The sequence below is a fragment of the Spinacia oleracea genome, chromosome 5, assembly GCF_020520425.1.
Source record: "Spinacia oleracea cultivar Varoflay chromosome 5, BTI_SOV_V1, whole genome shotgun sequence".
In the NCBI taxonomy this organism is placed as follows: Eukaryota; Viridiplantae; Streptophyta; class Magnoliopsida; order Caryophyllales; family Amaranthaceae; genus Spinacia; species Spinacia oleracea.
Genome location: NC_079491.1, coordinates 76,686,384 through 76,705,841, shown reverse-complemented (window position 1 = coordinate 76,705,841; position 19,458 = coordinate 76,686,384). Strand labels below are relative to the sequence as shown.

Sequence of the window (19,458 nt, the reverse complement as noted above, 5' to 3'; positions counted from 1 at the left end):
TCGTCTATGCTCATCTAGTGTTTTTGGGCACCGAGTCTTGCTTAGAGTCATTCCATGAGACATGGGTAGGTAGCCTCGCTTGGAGTCTGCCATATTGAACCTTTCAAGCACCTTATTGATATAAGTGCTTTGACTGAGTCAAATCATCTTATTAGATCAATCTCTGTAAATCTTGATGCTCAGTAAGTACTGTGCTTCTCCTAGATCCTTCATCGAAAAACATTTCCCAAGCCAAATCTTGACAGAGTTCAACATAGGAATGTCATTTCCGATAAGTAATATGTCGTCGACATATAATACTAGAAAAGCAATTTTGCTCCCACTGACCTTCTTGTATACACAAGATTCGTCAGCGTTCTTGATGAAACCAAAGTCACTGACTGCTTCATCAAAACGTATATTCCAACTCCTTGATGCTTGCTTCAATCCGTAGATTGATTTCTTAAGCTTGCATACCTTTTTAGCATTCTTTGGATCCTCAAAACCCTCAGGATGTGTCATAAACATAGTTTCTGTTAAAACGCCGTTTAAGAAAGCGGTTTTGACATCCATCTTCCATATTTCGTAATCGTATTATGCAGCGATTGCTAACATTATCCGAATAGACTTTAGCATTGCAACTGGTGAAAAGGTTTCATCGTAATACACACCGTGGACTTGCCTGTAACCTTTTGCAACCAATCTAGCTTTCAAAACTTCAAGTTTCCCATCCTTGTCCTTTTTCAGTTTGAAAACCCATTTGCTTCCTATGGCTTGGTAGCCACCTGGCAAATTGACCAAATCCCAAACTTGGTTTTCAGACATGGATTCTAATTCAGATTGCATGGCTTCTTGCCATTGCTTGGATCTAGGGCTCGTCATAGCTTGTTTGTAAGTCGCAGGTTCATCATTTTCAAGTAATAGAACTTCATAGCTCTCGTTCGTCAAAATACCTAAGTACCTTTCCGGTTGAGATCTATATCTCTGCGATCTACGCGGGGTTACCTTTCTAGATGGTCCTTGATTCTCAACAGATACTTCTAAAGATCTCTGAGTTTCATCCTAAATGTCATCTTTAGCATTCTCTAGAGTTTATTGTTCGACTTGAATTTCTTCGAGGTCTACTTTTCTCCCACTTGTCATTTTGGAAATGTGATCTCTTTCCAAAAAGATACCATCTCGAGCAACAAACACCTTGTTCTCATATGTATTGTATAAGTAATACCCCTTTGTTTCCTTTGGATAGCCCACAAGGATACATTTGTCAGATTTTGGATGAAGTTTGTCTGAAATTAATCGTTTGACGTATACTTCACATCCTCAAATCTTAAGAAAAGACACTTTTGGAGGCTTTCCAAACCATAACTCATATGGAGTCTTTTCAACAGCTTTAGACGGAGCTCTATTTATAGTGAGTGCAGCTGTATTTAGTGCATGGCCCCGAAATTCTATTGGAAGTTCGGCCTGACCCATCATTGATCTAACTATGTCTAGCAAGGTTCTATTCCTTCGCTCCGACACACCGTTCCATTATGGTGTTCCAGGAGGAGTCAATTATGATAGAATTCCACATTCTTTCAGATGGTCATCAAATTCATACCTTAGATATTCACCGCCTCTGTCAGACCGCAGTGCCTTAATCTTCTTGCCTAATTGATTCTCTACTTCACTCTGAAATTTCTTGAATTTGTCAAAGGATTCAGACTTATACTTCATTAGGTAGACATAACCATATCTACTGAAGTCATTAGTGAAAGTGATAAAGTAGCTGAAACCACCTCTAGCATTTGTACTCATTGGTCCACATACATCTGTATGGGTTAAACCCAATAGTTCAATTGCTCTTTCTCCAACTTTAGAGAAAGGTTGCTTTGTCATTTTTCCAAGTAAACATGATTCGCACTTACCATAATCCTCTAAGTTAAATGGTTCTATAATCCCTTCCTTTTGAAGTCTTTCTATGCGTTTCAAGTTAATATGGCCTAATCGACAATGCTATAGATAGGTAAGATATGAATCATCCTTTTTGGCCTTTTTGGTATTTATGTTATAAACTTGTTTGTCGTGATCTAATAAATAAAGTCCATTGACTAATCTAGTAGATCCATAAAACATCTCTTTAAAATAAAACGAACAACTATTGTCTTTTAATAAAAAGGAAAATCCCTCAGCATCTAAGCAAGAAACAGAAATGATGTTTTTAGTAAGACTTGGAACATGGAAACAGTCTTCCAGTTCCAAAACTAGCCCAGAGGGCAACGACAAATAATAAGTACCTACAGCTAATGCAGCAATCCGTGCTCCATTTCCCACTCGTAGGTCGACTTCACCCTTGCTTAACCTTCTACTTCTTCTTAGTCCCTGTGAATTGGAACATAAGTGTGAGCCACAACCTGTATCTAATACCCAAGAATTTGAATTAGGAAGTATACAGTCTATAACGAAAATACCTGAAGATGGAACGACTGTTCTGTTCTTCTGATCTTCCTTAAGCTTCAAGCAATCTCTCTTCCAATGCCCCTTCTTCTTACAGTAGAAGCATTCAGATTCAGAAGTGGGTTGGCTCACCTTCTTCTTGTCAGACTTGGTGCCACCAGTTTGCTTAGTCGGGCTGGCCTTCTTGCCACCTTTCTTAGCATTCTTCTTCTTGCCAGATTTCTTGAACTTGCCCCCACGCACCATAAGCACATCTTGCTTATCACTTTTGAGCGTCTTTTCAGCGGTCTTCAGCATACCATGAAGCTCAGTGAGCGTCTTGTCCAGATTATTCATACTGTAGTTCAGTTTGAACTGATCATACCCGTTATGAAGAGAATGGAGGATGGTGTCTACAGCCATTTCCTGAGAGAATTGCTGATCCAGCCGACTCATATTCTCAATGAGTCCAATCATTTTGAGAACATGTGGACTTACGGGCTCGCCTTTCTTAAGCTTGGTCTCAAGAATTTGCCTATGAGTCTCGAATCTTTCGACTCGAGCCAGATCTTGGAACATGTTCTTTAACTCACTGATGATCGTGAAAGCATCTGAGTTGATGAACGTTTTCTGTAGATCTATACTCATGGTTGCAAGCATTATTGTTGGCATCAATCCAACGATTGAGGGCTGCCTGAGTGACCCCGTCGCCTGCGGCTTCGGGCATCGCCTCTTCCAGGACATACTCCTTTTCTTCCAGCAGAAGAACTATTTGCAAGTTCCTTTGCCAATCAAGGAAGTTTTTCCCGTTCAACTTCTCCTTCTCGAGAATTGATCGGATGTTGAATGAATTGTTGTTTGCCATAGTTAAAACTACAATTGAAAAAGAATAAACATATAAATAACCATTCACAGTTTCTCTTAATAAACTTTAAATTCTAGCAAACATGCATAATTTATCATTTATTAAGCATTTTATTCAAGTTATGTGTTCCGGCAGGTGTGAATAAAATGATTCCAAGATCCTTAAATCATTGAAGAATTAAGCACATTATGTATTTAGACTCAATTCTAAAATACTTTAGGTAAGCATAGCCTTTGCTAATAGTCTAGAAACTACTCTTGGTTGATAGGTACGTCTAAGAACTTATTAGGTAAACCTATCTCATTTGCCAAGACATAAAAAGACTCCTTATTTATATCGTTGAGATTCACCAAAACTAACTTGTACTCACAATTATTTATGTACCTTACCCCTTTAGAATCAATAACTAACACCTCGCTATGACGGAAAACTATTACTAAGATTGATGTAAAGGTTATCCAAGTAAGTGTTATTTTGGCATGGCACCTTTTAACTCAATTTTAAAGTTTGGAACTTAAGGCTCTTACTATGTTGGTTAGATTTTAAGTGAACTAAAATCCTTAATCATGCAACATAATCAAGCCATAATCTCATGCATAATTAAGACATATTTAAAACAATAAATAACTTTAAACATGCATAAGATATAAATATGATCTAGTATGGCCCGACTTCATCTTGAAGCTTCAACTTCAAAGTCCGTCTTGAAAGTGGATTGGAAACTCCGTCTTGAATTTCACCATGGGAGGCACCATTTTCTTCAAATAGGATAAGCTATAATTAAACTAATTACAACTATTTGATGGTACGCAGACCATATTTAAAAGCAATAAAATTTGGTACTTTAGACCAATATTACATTCAAATTAATGGTACACATACCATATTTTATATCCTATTTGGGCCATACTAGTCACTTTCCAATAACCTGCAAAACAGTACATATACAATATATACCATTCACCCATTCATTATCATGAATGGCCCACATAGATGGTTAGTAAAACATGTTATGCATCACATAAATATTTGCAGCAATTAATCAAGGGCACCAATAATATACCAATTATTCAGTCCTTATTAATTCTAATCAAGTTGTTTTAACCTTAAAGGAATGTAGACCTAATAAAGAGTTTATGACTAAAATGCTCCCACTTAAACCAATATATTCACATGCTTTACTAATTTTAAACATAAAAATGTATTTCCTAGTCTAACCGAAAACGTACAAATTTAATTAAAATTTAAAGCTCATATAAATTTATAATTGAATCCATTTAATTTATTTTCAGTTGAATTAAATGAATTTAAATTAATTCAAGGTTTTAATTATTGTAAAATAATTAGTATAAATTGAAATTTATAATAATTAGATTATTCAAAATTAAATTCCAAGAAAACAATTTAAATTACGAATTTTAAAATTAATTAAAATCATTTCTGAACTGAAAATTCAAAATTAAAATTAAAACGAACCAATCAGGTCAAGACAAGGCCGTGGGCTTGCGCCCATGCCTCGTCAAGTCCAACAAGCAACAAACCCCTTGTCACTCGATTGATCGTATTGCAAAGCCCAAGAAACAACGCACCAATGCGGCAGGCCCAGCGAGCTACGCTTGCGCGTAGCCCACTCGCCCATTGCCTTGGCGACCTGCTGGGCAACGCTTGCTGGACAGGCCAGCCAACGCTGCCCGCGTGCACGGTGTGCTGCGCTTGTCGCTGCCTTGGATGCTCCCTTGGCGTGCTTGCTGGGCGAGGCAACACACGTTGTGGCGCAGTATCCCGCTGCCCACGCGTGCTTGCCTTGCTCGCTGCACCGCTCGCCCATCGCCCACACGCGTAGCACACAGCCCCTAGGCAGCCATTGCCTTGTGCATGCCACGCTCGTTGCTCGCTGCATTCGTACCGCATGGGCGACGAGCTCCCTTGCTCGTCGTCGCATGCCCGCACTATACAACACCCCTTAAGGGTAACACTTAGCGTCCATTGCTTTGTGCGTGCAACTTTTATGAGCGAATTTTATAAAAATTAAAATTTTTAATTCAAAATTAATAAAACATATTAATTTCATAATTTTAGGGCGAAAAATCGAAAATTTATTAATCAATTAAATTCCGATTATCATGGATTCAAATATAGGTCATAAAAATTTAAAATTTATCATAAATTAACAATTTTTATGGTGGGTTTTAATCATGGATACCTAATTAAAACGTTAATTAATTATGAAAATCAAATCAATTCTAAATTATTCGAATTTCAACAAATTAATTACAATTATAAATTAGGTTGTATAATTAACAACCTTAGGCATTCAAATTTGTTAAACATCTACAGTAGGTCAATCAAAAAATTCAAGATTTAACAACAAGAATCGCAAATATTTAATTTAACATCTTAAAATTACAAACTTTTGCGTTCGAAAAACTAAAACCTCCGAAAAGTCATAGTTAGGCTTCGAATTTGGGAATTATGGGTTCGGCCGGAAAAACTAATTTTGTCAAAATTTTAGAATGCCTTTTACATGCGGAATTGACACAAAAATCACTCGATTTCGTTGAGTAACGAAGAAACTGCCGAAAAACTGCGTACATATAATTAAATAAACGCAATTCGCTATTATTAACAATTACGAAAATTAATCACCCCTTTTAATTCTTTGCAAATTTGTAAAATTTAACCATGTTAAGCAATTATTATGGAATTAATTAGAGGCTCGTGATACCACTGTTAGGTTATGATACATATAAACGAATATAAATCATGCGGAAAAACCATAAACGCCAGGATTCCAAATTAATTGCCACATAACAATTAGCATACTTAGGATGATCTCATATTTATAGGCTATGGAAAAAGTAATCGAATCCTAATAGAATACGAATTAATTAAATAGAATCCTATCAGAACTCTTATTAATTAATTTATCCTTTTAGGATTAGGAATTTAATCATCAAACGAATCCTATACGCTTTAGGTTTCGTATGTGAACACAAACACACACGCACGCACAGCAGCCCACGAGGGGCGACATGCGCGCGTGCGCGCATAGGCCGAGCAGCGACGCAGCCCACGCGGCCACGAAGCCCATGCGAGCTACCGCAGCCCACGAGGCTGCCTGTAGCCTTGGGCGCGCGCTGGGCCTGCCTTGCGGTGGGCCTGGCGCAGCCTTAGGCTGTTTGTGTGTGGCGCTCTATTGCTTCCTGGACGCGGGCCTGGCTTCGTGCTGGGCCTTCGTCTAGCAAGCTCGTCCGATGCTAATTAGTTTCCCGATTAATTTCCCGATTCCGGAATTCATTACCGATACGAACAATATTTAACATTTCCGATTCCGGAATTAATTTCCGTCTCGAACAAATATTTAATATTTTCGTTTCCGGAATTATTTTCCGATTTCGATAATATTTCCGATTCCGACAATATTTCCGTTTACGGCAATATTTCAGATTCCGGCAATATTTCCATTTCCGATAATATTTTCCGATACGTACCATGTTTCCGCTTCCGATAATATTTCTATTTCCGATAATATTTTCCTATAATATTTAATATTGCCCTTGGTCCAAGTATGCATTTAATGTTAAGTCTAATAAATGCGGTTCAGTATTAATTAACAAGTTAAAAATTCAGTGCGATCAAGTGAGCTGAATGCCTAGCTAGAGGCCGCTTCAGTTCAAGTGGAATTAATGATATTAATCCACATTTTACTCTTGACTGAACCCGTAGGGTCACACAAATAGTACGTAAACGGATCAAGTATTTAATGGCATTAAATACTCCATCTATGGATATTCGGAATCGACGGATCTTGGTTTCAGTGGGAGCTGAGATCGTCAAATAAATGAATACTCCGGAAACGATGATATTGCCGGAAACAGAAATATGGATCGTATCGGAAATATAAATATTATCCAAGTCGTAGATGTTGCCGGAAACGGAAACATGGTACGTATCGGAAAATATTATTGGAAATGGAAATATTTCTCGAATCGGAAATATTGCCCGACACGGAAATATTGTCAGAATCGGAAATATTATCGGAATCGGAAAATAATTCCGGAAACGGAAATATTAAATATTTGTTCGAAACGGAAATTAATTCCGGAATCGGAAATGTTAAATATTGTTGGTGTCGGAAAAGAATTCCGGAATCGGGAATTTAATCGGAAAGCGTGTCGTACGAATTAGCATCGGACGAGGCTTGCTAGACGAAGGCCCAGCACGAATCCAGGTCGTCGCCCAGCAAGCCACACGCATCCAACAACAAGCCAAGGCCTCGACCAGGCCCAACGCAAGGTCAGGCCCTTAGTCCAAGTATGCATTTAATATAAAGTCTAATAAATGCGGTTCAGTATTAATTAACAAGTTAATAATTCAGTGAGATCAAGTGAGCTGAATGCCTAGCTAGAGGCCGCTTCAGTTCAAGTGGAATTAATGATATTAATCCACAACTTACTCTTGACTGAACCCGTAGGGTCACACAAATAGTACGTAAACGGATCAAGTATTTAATGGCATTAAATAATTTATCTATGGATATTCGGAATCGACGGATCTTGGTTTCATTGGGAGCTGAGATCGTCAAAGGCAAGTAAATGAATACTCCGGAAACGATGATATTGCAGGAACCGGAAATATGGATCGTATCGGAAATATAAATATTATCCAAGTTGTAGATGTTGCGGGAAACGGAAACATGGTACGTATCAGAACATATTATTGGAAATGGAAATATTTCCGGAAATATAAATATTATCCAAGTCGTAGATGTTGCCACACGCATCCAACAACACGCCAAGGCCTCGACCAGGCCCAGCGCAAGGCCAGGCTCAGCCAAGGATGGCGCGCGCGTACAAATGGGCTGCGGGCAGTGGGACTGTGCGTCGTGCGCTCAGCATGGGTCGCAAGGCTTGCGCATGGGCGTGCAGTGCTCGTGCGGTGCGTGTGTACGTGCTATACGAATCCTAAAGCTATCGGAATTCGTGCATAGATTAAATTGTAATCCTAAAAGATTAAATTAAATATTTAGAGTTCTAATAGGATTCTAATTAATTAATTAGTATTCTAACAGGATTCGAAATCCTTTCCAAGGTTCTATAAATATATGCCTAGGGTCATAAATTTATACACGAGTTTTTAAACAAGTATTCATACAATAAAACAATGATTTTTGAGCAGAAAAATCTGTCACATTCTTGCCCATAATTAGCCGAAAATTATACTTAAGGGCGATTCTAGTTGGTCAATCTTAAGGCGGATCCGGACGTGCTGTGGACTATCTACGGAGGGACGACACTTGGAGTCCTAAAGGCTTGTTCTTGTTCGGTGTGGGCGCAGCTAGGGAGGGCACGCTACAAAGTGTATGCAACTAAATTATGCTAAATGATTATGTGTAAATAATATGTTTCCTGGCATTAAGGTTTTCCGCATGATTTATGTTTTGTCATATGTATCATAACCTAACAGTGGTATCACGAGCCTCTTATTATTTTCATAATCTAAATTGCATGACATGGTTAAATTTACACATTTGCAAAGAATTAAAAGGGGTTATTAATTTTCGTAATTGTTAATTAATTGCAAATTGCGTTTATTTAATTATATGTACGCAGTTTTTCGTCAGTTTATTCGTTACTCATCCAAATCAAGTGATTTTTGTGTCAATTCCGCATGTAACAGGCATTCTAAAATTTTGACAAAATTATTACTTTTCGGCCGAACCCAGAATTCCCAAATTCGAAGCCTAACTATGACTTTTCGGAGGTTTTAGTTTTTCGAACGCAAAAGTTTGTAAACTTAAGATGTTAAATTGAATATTGGCGATTCTTGTTGATAAATCTTGAGTTTTTGCTTGACCTACAGTATATGTTTAACAATTTTGGATGCCTAGACTTGTTAATTATACAACCTAATTTGTAATTGTGATTAATTTGTTGAAATTCGAATAATTTAGAATTGATTTGATTTTCAAAATTAATTAATGATTTAATTAGGTATCCATGATTAAAAACCACCATAAAAATTGTTAATTTATATTAAATTTTAAATTTTTATGATCTAGATTTGAATCCATGTTAATCGAAAATTAATTGATTAATAAATTTTCGATTTTTCACCCTAAAATTATGAAATTAATATGTTTTATTAATTTGTCATTAATTTTGAATTAAAAAAATTTAAAATTTTATGAAAAACGCCCATAAATGTTGCACGCACAAAGCAATGGAAGCTACGTGTTACCCTTAAGGGGTGTTGTATAGTGCGGGCACGCGACGACGAGCAAGGGAGCTCGTCGCCCGTGCGATACGAATGCAGCGAGCAACCAAGTCCTGGTGCGCGCGCGAGGCGAGGAGCCTGGGCGTGTGTGCTGTGTGGATGGGCGGTGGGCGAAGGGGCGTGGCACAAGGTCAAGGCGCGCGCGCGGTAGATTGCAAGCTGGGTCTCCCAGCGAGCACTGCTCCGCGCACCACGAGCGCAGCCTCGCCAATGGTCGATTGCTTGCGTCTAGAAAGCGATGCATCCCTTCGGTAGCAGCTGCGAGCTAGCAAGCATGCTGCTCACAAGCGTGGCTTGGCTTGTTGCGTTTGCGCGTAGCTGCTGCTGCATTGTGCCATGGCCGTGCGATTAGTCGTGCACTCGATGGGGCTTGGGCGCAAGCCCAAGTGCCTCGTCGTGTTATGATTGAGTTGTTTTGAATTTCAATTTGAATTTTCAGTTCGGAAATAATTTTAATTAATTTTGAAATTGATAATTTAAATTGTATTCTCGGGATTTAATTTTGAATATTACAATTATTATAAATTTTAATTTATACTAATTATTTTACTAAAATTAAACCTTGAATTAATTTAAATTCGTTTAAATCAACTGAAAATAAATTAAACTAAATGGATTCGATTATAATTTTATATGAGCTTTAAATTTTAATTAAACTTGTATGTTTCCGGTTAGACTAGAAATACATTTTTATGTTTAAAATTAGTAAAGCATATAAAGTTATTGGTTTAAGTGGGAGCATTTTTAGTCATAAACTCTTGATTAGGTCTACAAATCCTTTAAGGTTAAACAACTTGATTAGAATTAATAAGGACTGAATAATTGGTAGATTATTGGTGCCCTTGATTAATTGCTGCAATTATTTATGTGATGCATACAATTTGTTTTACTAACCAGCTATGTGGGCCATTCATGATAATGAATGGGTGAATGGTATATATATAATGTATATGTACTGTTTTGCAGATTATGAAGTGACTAGTATGGCCCAAATAGGATAAAAAATATTGTCTGCGTACCATTAATTTGAATGTAATTGGTCTAATGCACCAACATTTGTTTTTCAATTCAAATATGGTCTGCGTACCATCAAATAGTTGTAATTAGTTTAATTATAGCTGATCTTATTTGAAGAAAATGGCGCCTCCCACGGTGAAATTCAACACGGAGTTTCCAATCCATTTTCATGACGGACTTTGAAGTTCAAGCTTCAAGATGAAGTCGGGCCATACTAGATCACATTTATCTTATGCATGCTTTAAGTTATTTATTGCTTTAAATATGTCTTAATTATGCATGAGATTATGGCTTGATTATGTTGCATGATTAAGGATTTTAGTTCACTTAAAATCTAACCAACATAGTAAGAGCCTTAAGTTCCAAAGTTTAAAAATTGAGTTAAAAGGTGCCATGCCAAAATAACACTTACTTGGATAACCTTTACATCAATCTAGTAATAGTTTTACGCTCAGCGAGGTGTTACTTATTGATCCTAAAGGGGTAAGGTACACAAATAATTGTGAGTACATGTTAGTTTTGGTGAAACTCAACGATATAAGTAAGGAGTCCTTTTATGTCGTGGCAAAATCGATAGGTTTACCTAATAAGTTCTTAGACGTACATATCAACCATGAGTAGTTTCTAGACTATTAGCAAAAGGCATTTGCTTACCTAAAAGATTTTAGAATTGAGTCAAAATACATAATGTGCTTAATTCTTCAATGGTTTTTAGGGTCTTGGAATCATTTTATTCACACCTGCCAGAACACATAACTTGAATAAAATGCTTAATGAACATTAAATTATGCATGCATGCTAGAATTTAAGTTTATTAAGAGAAACTGTGAATGATTATTTATTTGTTTATTCTTTTTCAATTGTAGTTTTAACTATGGCAAACAACAATTCATTCAACATCCGATCAATTCTCGAAAAGGAGAAGTTGAACGGGAAAAACTTCCTTAACTGGCAAAGGAACTTGCAAATAGTTCTTATGCAGGAAGAAAAGGAGTATGTCCTGGAAGAGGCGATGCCCGAAGCCGCGGGCGACGGGGTCACTCAGGCAGCCCTCAATCGTTGGATTGATGCCAACAAGGATGTGAAATGTCTAATGCTTGCAACCATGAGTGCAGATCTACAGAAAACGTTCATCAACTCAGATGCTTTCACGATCATCAGTGAGTTAAAGAACATGTTCCAAGATCTGGCTCGGGTCGAAAGATTCGAGACTCATAGGTAAATTCTTGAGACCAAGCTTAAGAAAGGCGAGCCCGTAAGTCCACATGTTCTCAAAATGATTGGACTCATTTAGAATATGAGTCGGCTGGACCAGCAGTTCTCTCAGGAAATGGCTGTAGACACCATCCTCCATTCTCTTCCTAGCGGGTATGATCAGTTCAAGCTGAACTATAGTATGAATAGTCTGGACAAAACTCTCACTGAGCTTCATGGTATGCTGAAGATCGCTGAAAAGACGCTCAAAAGTGATAAGCAAGATGTGCTTATGTGAGGGGGTCGAAAAAGCACGAGGCTAATGCGTGACCTCGTCCCTCGTGGGCGTGACGTTTCTTTTTGTCATATCAAGTGTAATTGAATTTCCTGTGAGTTTACACCCAATTGACTAGTAATATAGGAGTCGCCATTCAGTTTTTAACGACAATGAGAAAAACTGACAAAACCCGGTTATCGTGACATAAAGGGAGTGCAATTATGTTTGACCACGACGGCCATAGGTTCCCTTGTGATCCCTGGTGTGGGGATTGCTCAACGTACACCCGCAGGTAGGGGTGTAAACGAGCTGAGCCGAGCCGAGCTTTACCCTGTTCATGTTCATGTTCATTTAACTTATGCGAGCTCGAGCCCGAGCCCGAGCTTTTAACCGAGCTCAAAAATCTGTTCAACCTCGGTTCGTTTAAAAGATTTTGTGTTCGCGAACTGTTCGTGAACGACTCATTTATTAATCGAGCCGAGTTTATAAACGAGCTTTTTTCATGAACGAGCATTCTTAAACGAGCTTTAGAGTATAACCACTTGAAAATCTAACAAATTATAATCATATCTAATAATAAAGATTAAAGTACATTACTTTATTTGATAAACAAACTAATAATTTAAAAAGAGTCAAAGAGCACTAATTTAGCAATTAAAATTTTATTTCAAAATATTTTTATTCTATTATAGATTTTAAAAGTCAAAAAAATGATTTTTATTTATATTTGAAAAACGTATATATGGTAAAATATGATACATAACATAACTAGACGAACTTGTTCACGAACATAAATGAACGAGTTGTTCATGAACATAAATGAACGAGTTGTTCATGAACTTAAATGAACGAGCATACCTATGTTCATGTTCAAGCTCGTTTATTAAGCGAGCTTCAAAAGTTGTTCAAGCTCGGCTCGTTTAATAAATGAACGAACATGAACGAGCTTTAAACGAGCCCGAGCCCAAGTAGTTTATTGACCGGCTCGGCTCATTTACACCCCTACCCGCAGGGTAGGGATTGAGGGTTCGGGGGACTGTAACTACCGAGAGGAGTACTCGCTCTTCGATAACTCCAGAGGCAGAATATCCTTATTAGCTCAGCATAAATAATTGAAGGGACATGCGTTAACTATTAAACTAATCTGAATTGATTTTAACAATATGCAACACATAGTACTAGATCGATCGTGATTATCTTGTTTAGATTGATTTAAGGGACCTAGCATGATAGTTCAATTTCCCAAGATATTATCTTTATTAGGCATGATAGAACAATCAGATTAATAGTTTAACAGTTTTATAAAAGGGCGAGGAAAGCGATTAAATCATGCGAAGGGATACATTACGACGCACCCTTGAGAGGTGCGTCACGGTTCTCAGAAAACTACCCACTTTGGCTTTTCTATTTCTCCTTTTATTTAACGAATCTCAAGTTTCCGGGCTTAATTCTTCAGCTACAAGGGACAGGATATGTTCTGTTCGATTTTTGGATCGATTGTGACAGAACGCAGGATCAATTTCGCAGCGTGAGGCTTAGGCTTAGGCTTAGGGGTTGGAGTCAATACTCATATTATGAATTGTGTGTTGGTTTCACGTTGATTTTGGGGCTATATTTATAGAAAAGAGTTCGTGGAAAGATAGAATTTTAGAGCACTAATCCAAGAAGAATTAGGAGAGAACACGTACCCATGTAATTTCAGCGCCCAGGGCTGGGCGATAAAGATTTCGGCGCCCAGCTCTGGGCGTTGAAAATGGGATCCATGCAATTTCAGCACCCAGGTCTGGGCGTTGAAAATGATGTTTGGGCCGAGTTCTTTGTCAGATTTGAACTCTTAGAATCCGGAGTGTTTGAGACTTATCCGAGTCTTTTAGCGCGCATTAAGTTTATGACAGAATGCGTCTGGGCCCGTTACGAACTCTAGGTTTGTTAGGATTTTAATTAATACGTAACTCTTATTTTCGAATTATGCTAGGAATAGGATTCCTCTTGCAAATTCTATCTCTTTTAGGATTTATGTTGGAGTGCAACACCTAATTCTGACAGGTTTCTATCTTTTATGTCTTGCCACTTTTAGCAACTACCCGTTACGGAGTTACTATTTTTAGCAGGTTTCTATAAATAGCAGGTTCGCGTGAAATGAAAAGGGTGATCGAGATTCGTTATTTTATAGGAGATGCGTTGCCAAGTGGAGATTTATGTTCTCATCATCGAACCTTCCCTTTCGGGAATGGGGACAAAAGTAGGTGTCTACAGTTAGCCCCCACTTTGACTGAGTCTCGGGATGAGACGATGGTCAAAGTACTAGACGGAGTACGTCACACAAGCCATAGTGTATGTGACTTGTTTTGCGAGGGTCTCACGAGCCCCCGAGTGATAACATTTGATTTAAGGGTAATCACTTGAAGTGTCGACATATCCCTCACGTGTCAATTTTTCAACTGGTAGTATAGAAACTCCCTCCTTTGTCATTGGAAGTATCTAAAGATGTGTAGAAACTCCCTCACTTTGTCATTGGAAGTATCTAAAGATGTTTTCGAAATCAAAGCTATAAAGTGTAACTGGGTCTGGCCAAGCCCAATCACGAGGTAAAATGTTTTTAAAGATTCTTATTTCAGGGTTAGCTAAACGAGAAAACCCCCTTGTTTTTATAGGACGTAAAACGAAGGAAAATCCAGCACATCGCTCTTTTTTGGAAAAACGGAAAACCAATCCTTTAATTTTTGGAAAAAGGGAAAACCAGTCCTTTAATTTTTGGAAAAAGGGAAAACCAGAAAAAGTTATCGCTGCAGCGACTAAGGACCTGCGCGGTTAGTGGCGCAGACCCCGCCGGCTAAAGATGGCGAGCCTGTCAGCTAAGGGTGGACACCCCGTCCGATAGAAGTGGACGAATCTATTTTGAAATTTGTTTGTGTTTTTCTTTTGAAAATAAGGACCTACGCGGTTTGTGACGTAGACCCCGCCGGCTAAAGATGGCGAGCCTGTCCGCTAAGGGTGGACACCCCGTCCGATAGAAGTGGACGAATCTGTTTTGAAATTTTGAAAATATGGATCTACGCGGTTAGTGACGTAGACCTCGCCGGCTGAAGATGGCGAGCCTGTTTTTTGCTTTGTTTTGAAGATTCTATTTTCTTTTCATTTTCGAAGACTGAGGACCTGCACGGTTAGTGACGCAGACCCCGCCCGCTGAAGGTGGGCGAGCCCTGTCCGCTAAGGGTGGACGCCCCGCTCGCTGGAGGTGAGCGAACCTGAATTCTTCTTTTTGATTTGGGACTCGCGTGCCGCGATCTTGCCTGATTGAGGTGGGCAAGTCCCTATTTCATTTTTTTCTTGTGATTTCTTTTGAGAATTTCTTTTTATTCATTCTTGTTGGAGAGAATTCTTCCAAGGGATGCTCGGATTTAGTTGCAACCTGAATGTGGGTTGACAATGTGTTTAGATGGACCATATTCTCGTGGTCATCACCTTTTCATGGTTTTGAGCTAGTCTTTTCGGCTCAATTTTGCCACTACCTGGGTCCTTGATTAGGGGACTATGTATAAGTATCAACGACGACCTTTGTCTTGAGGTCGTAAACCGGTTTTATTTTTTGAGACATCCAAACACGGGACTTCGTACAGCGTAGTCTGGGAATATTGTTTTTAACTTTGAATAATATATTTTCTTTCGAGCCCCCAAGCACTCGTGCTTGATGGTCATTTCTTGTCAAAGAGGTTCCTTGGGGATACGCATTTTGTAATGTCCTTGATCGTGTTTGGGATTGTGCTCGTAAGTGCGAGCGATCTTTGTAGTGGTGTGCTACTTTTAACAAAGCCGTGAGGTGCGACTTTCAGTAAAAAAATCGGTAATTTTCGAGTCGAATGGATACGGTAGGGCCCTATAGAAATCAGGGGCCTTTTCTAGGTCTGAGCTCATTTTCGGCGCCCATGCCTGGGCGTTAAAGATTTCGGCGCCCAGCTCTGGGCGCTGAAAATGACTTATGGGCAGGTTTCTTGATGACACAGTTGGCCTCTTGTTCGTTCGTTCTCTTTTTTTTCTTTTCGTCTAGAGATTCTATTTTTGGAACGAACCGTTCATTTGAGATCACCGTTGATTGGTGAATAACAATTATTTCTCGAGAAACCGTAGCCTAATAGTGGACCAACGATGTTTATTTTTTCCTTATTCGTTCGTCATTTCTTGGCTTAGAACGATTGTGGGATTCATCTTCAACGCCCAAAGTCAGGCGTGGGATTTGGTGTCGGTGTTGATTATTGGGCAGGATCTGCCTCTTTTCCGTTTGCTTATTTCACTTGGAAATTCTACGTATTCTCTTCTCTTTTGTTTTTTTTCTTTATTTTTGGAACGTAGAATTTTATTAGAGATCACAATGAGCTGAGTGATCGTGATGATTTCTCGAGAAGCCGTAGCCGATTGGTGGACTACGGTGTTTGTCGCTTTGGGGAGATTATTTTAAGGAACGGTTGCTCCTAAGGCGTGCAGTTATTGCAATAGTTGGGCGAGTCTATATGGCCCGAGGAACATACCTTGAGGCGTAAGACTTTGATCTCTCTTGTTGTTATTTTGAACGCATATATTTTTTTCTTTTGAACGCGTTCGTGAATGTTCGATTCTTATAATGATGATATGTATGTGCGAACGAGCGTTCATAGAATGGCCGTTGCGTGCGGTCCATTAATCAGTTCGCTTGAATCATTTGGGCAATGACTGATTTTGAATAGTTTGCTTAGAAGCTTGATAGGGTTCAGGCCCATTCATGATGTGGGCTCAAGCATCGTGTCTTTTTTATCGTTCAAACATTTGCTTTGAGATTTTTTTATTTTGCTACGGCCGTTTCGTAGCTTGGAGCCCCCAAGCATGCACATTGGGATGCTTCCTTTTGGCGTACGATTTTTGTAGGTTCTTTTGAGAAAGATGCCTTGGGGTTCCGCTCGTGTAGGTGCGAGCTATCCCTTCCGTGGTAGGTAATGTTTTGCTACCTTTAATCCTTAATGTAGAAGTAGTGTGGGTTGCATTTTCAATTTGGGCGATAAGTAGTCTTTGCCTCTTTTACACATGCTCTTAGTCGTGCCCGCATTAGTGCAATATGCCTTACTCTTTTTTTTAGACTTGTACCGTGGGACGGTTGAACTTATGGTGCGACGTAGGCTTGTGTGGCCTAACGGCGTGTCTTAGAACATTCCTCCAGGTGTTGGGATATCATTATTATTTTTTGCATTGGAGTACTTCATCACGCCTCGTTCAGGTGTTCGAACAAGTGTAGCACCTTCTGCGTGGGTGTGCACGGTTTATTACTTCGTTCGATGCGAGGATTCATAGATGTTTCTTTCTTTTTATTTTCATATATATCCTTGATTTTTCTTTCGCTTTTGCTTTGGAACGACTTAGTGTAACACCCCCAAAATTTGGACCTTTTATATAATCAAAAACCCTGTTTTTATATCATAAAACAATCGTCCAAACCTTGGGAGTGTCACTGCTACATTTATTCTCCATAGAAAATAAATGCAAAGCAACAAAACCATTTAAAATCATTAAAGTCAAAATTAACTAAGTGGTCTAAAAGGTGCCCCATAAAAACTACAACCAATTCCCATAAAATGAATAACAAAAACCAACTTAAACTTAAACTGAAATAGAAATTGTCTCTTGACTAGGTGGTTATTCTAAGCGTCTCCTCACTCGTAGCCAAGTACCTTTACCAACCTGCAAAAATAAATAGAAAAGAGACAAGAGAGACGAACTCCCAAATATCAGATAAACTGAGTAATTCCAACTCCATCCCGTAAAATAAATAATTTTAGTTTGAAAACATTTTGAGTACATAAAATAGACAATTAAACAACCAGTACCAATTTAATAACTCCATTATTAAACTTATCACATAAAGATCAATATTAATTAAGTGAGGGAAAAAAACGCTAAGGGTCGCGCGTAACCCTTGAGAATGGCCAAAGTAAGATGAGTACAGAATGTCCCTAGTGTGCACACCCCTCACTAATTGACTATGGGTCTCCGCGACCGCGCACCAATAGAATTAGGAGGAAGACTAAGCAGAAAGTTTATTGCAGAATAATAGAAACCTACTAGAAGCCTACCGGGTCTCCACTAAAGTGCACCGATAGAACAACATCTAGAAGGGCAACCTGTTCCTAACCCTTACGGGCTTTTCCCTCTAATATTACACTTTACGTAATTAATATTTTTAATAAGGTCACAGCACATAATAGTCGTAGTCACAAGAGTCCATAACTACAATTATACGAAGTACAATTGAGCCCATCATTATCAATATATTACAACGATCACTTAGTTCTTAATTGTTACAGCTCTTATTAAAGAGTTGGAGTGCTTCTGTAACTTTATACAATTCATGAACAAATTTATAACCAGAATTAATTAACAAACTCCAACTTGTGTCCAGCATCAAAATAGCCTCCATACACATTAATCAGATGAAGTGATATTCATTTTCGTAAAATAATTATATTAGTACAAAATATCATTTACATACTAATACTAATATTATACATCCCCATAAACTCAAATCATATATAACACTCATATATATTCATATAACACTTAATCTCCATAGCACATATTAACACATAAATATACCCAAATACTTTTACTAACGGGACCTAAAGATGATGGACATTGAAAATTACCTTGAACACGCACGTACTCAAACTAGTAGTCTCCTCGCGTGGTTCCTAAGTAGTCTCCGTCTACGATTACACAAAATAAATAACCTAAGTTAGTCATAATATTTGCCCAACCTAACTTAATCTATGCGTAGTAATAGTTAGAGAATATAAACAAGAATTAGTCTAATAAATCAACTTTCATTATTTTTTTTTTAATCAAAGCACACCATTGCTGTATGAACCTATTCCTAAAGAACGTACAATAGAAAAACCCAAAACAATGTTAGTTAATGAGTTAAACAATCCCCACTCCCAATTGTCAGCCATAATTGTCAATTAGCAGTGACGAGAAAACACTAAATCGAAGATAGATTTCAAAAGTGAAAAGCTTGGAAATGATAAACATCTATTACTTACCGAGAGGAAGGGTACTGTGACAACGGCGGAGATTATTGAGAGGAGGGGTTTACTATCAGTTAATGTAACGAGAGATTTTTTTTGTGAGGTTTGGGTTATATATACTTAGGGTATTAGGTTTAACTAGGAGACTAATTTCAGAAAATATATAAATTAATTCTGAAAATATACTTAGGGTATTAGGTTTAACTAGGAGACTAATTTCAGAAAATTTATAAAATAAATCTGAAAATATACTTGTAGTGACTATTAGTTATAACTCATTAAAAACTTTATTTTAATTGTAAAATTATCTTAATTTATAAAAATAATTTATTAGAAAATACCCGAAAATTCGGGATATTACACTTAGACTGTGTAACGAGCGCTTG

The 19,458-nt window shown here is 38.1% G+C and overlaps 1 long non-coding RNA gene across 1 annotated transcript; it reads right to left on the bottom strand.

The window, feature by feature from the left end:
- Nucleotides 1-17,563: 17,563 nt before the first annotated feature.
- LOC130462106 (uncharacterized) lies at nt 17,564-19,252 on the bottom strand. Its single transcript, XR_008922246.1, has 3 exons — nt 19,088-19,252; nt 18,692-18,751; nt 17,564-17,729 (listed from the first exon to the last, which is right to left on the bottom strand). It is a non-coding gene; the product is annotated as an uncharacterized lncRNA (long non-coding RNA).
- Between the last annotated feature and the right edge of the window lie 206 nt (nt 19,253-19,458).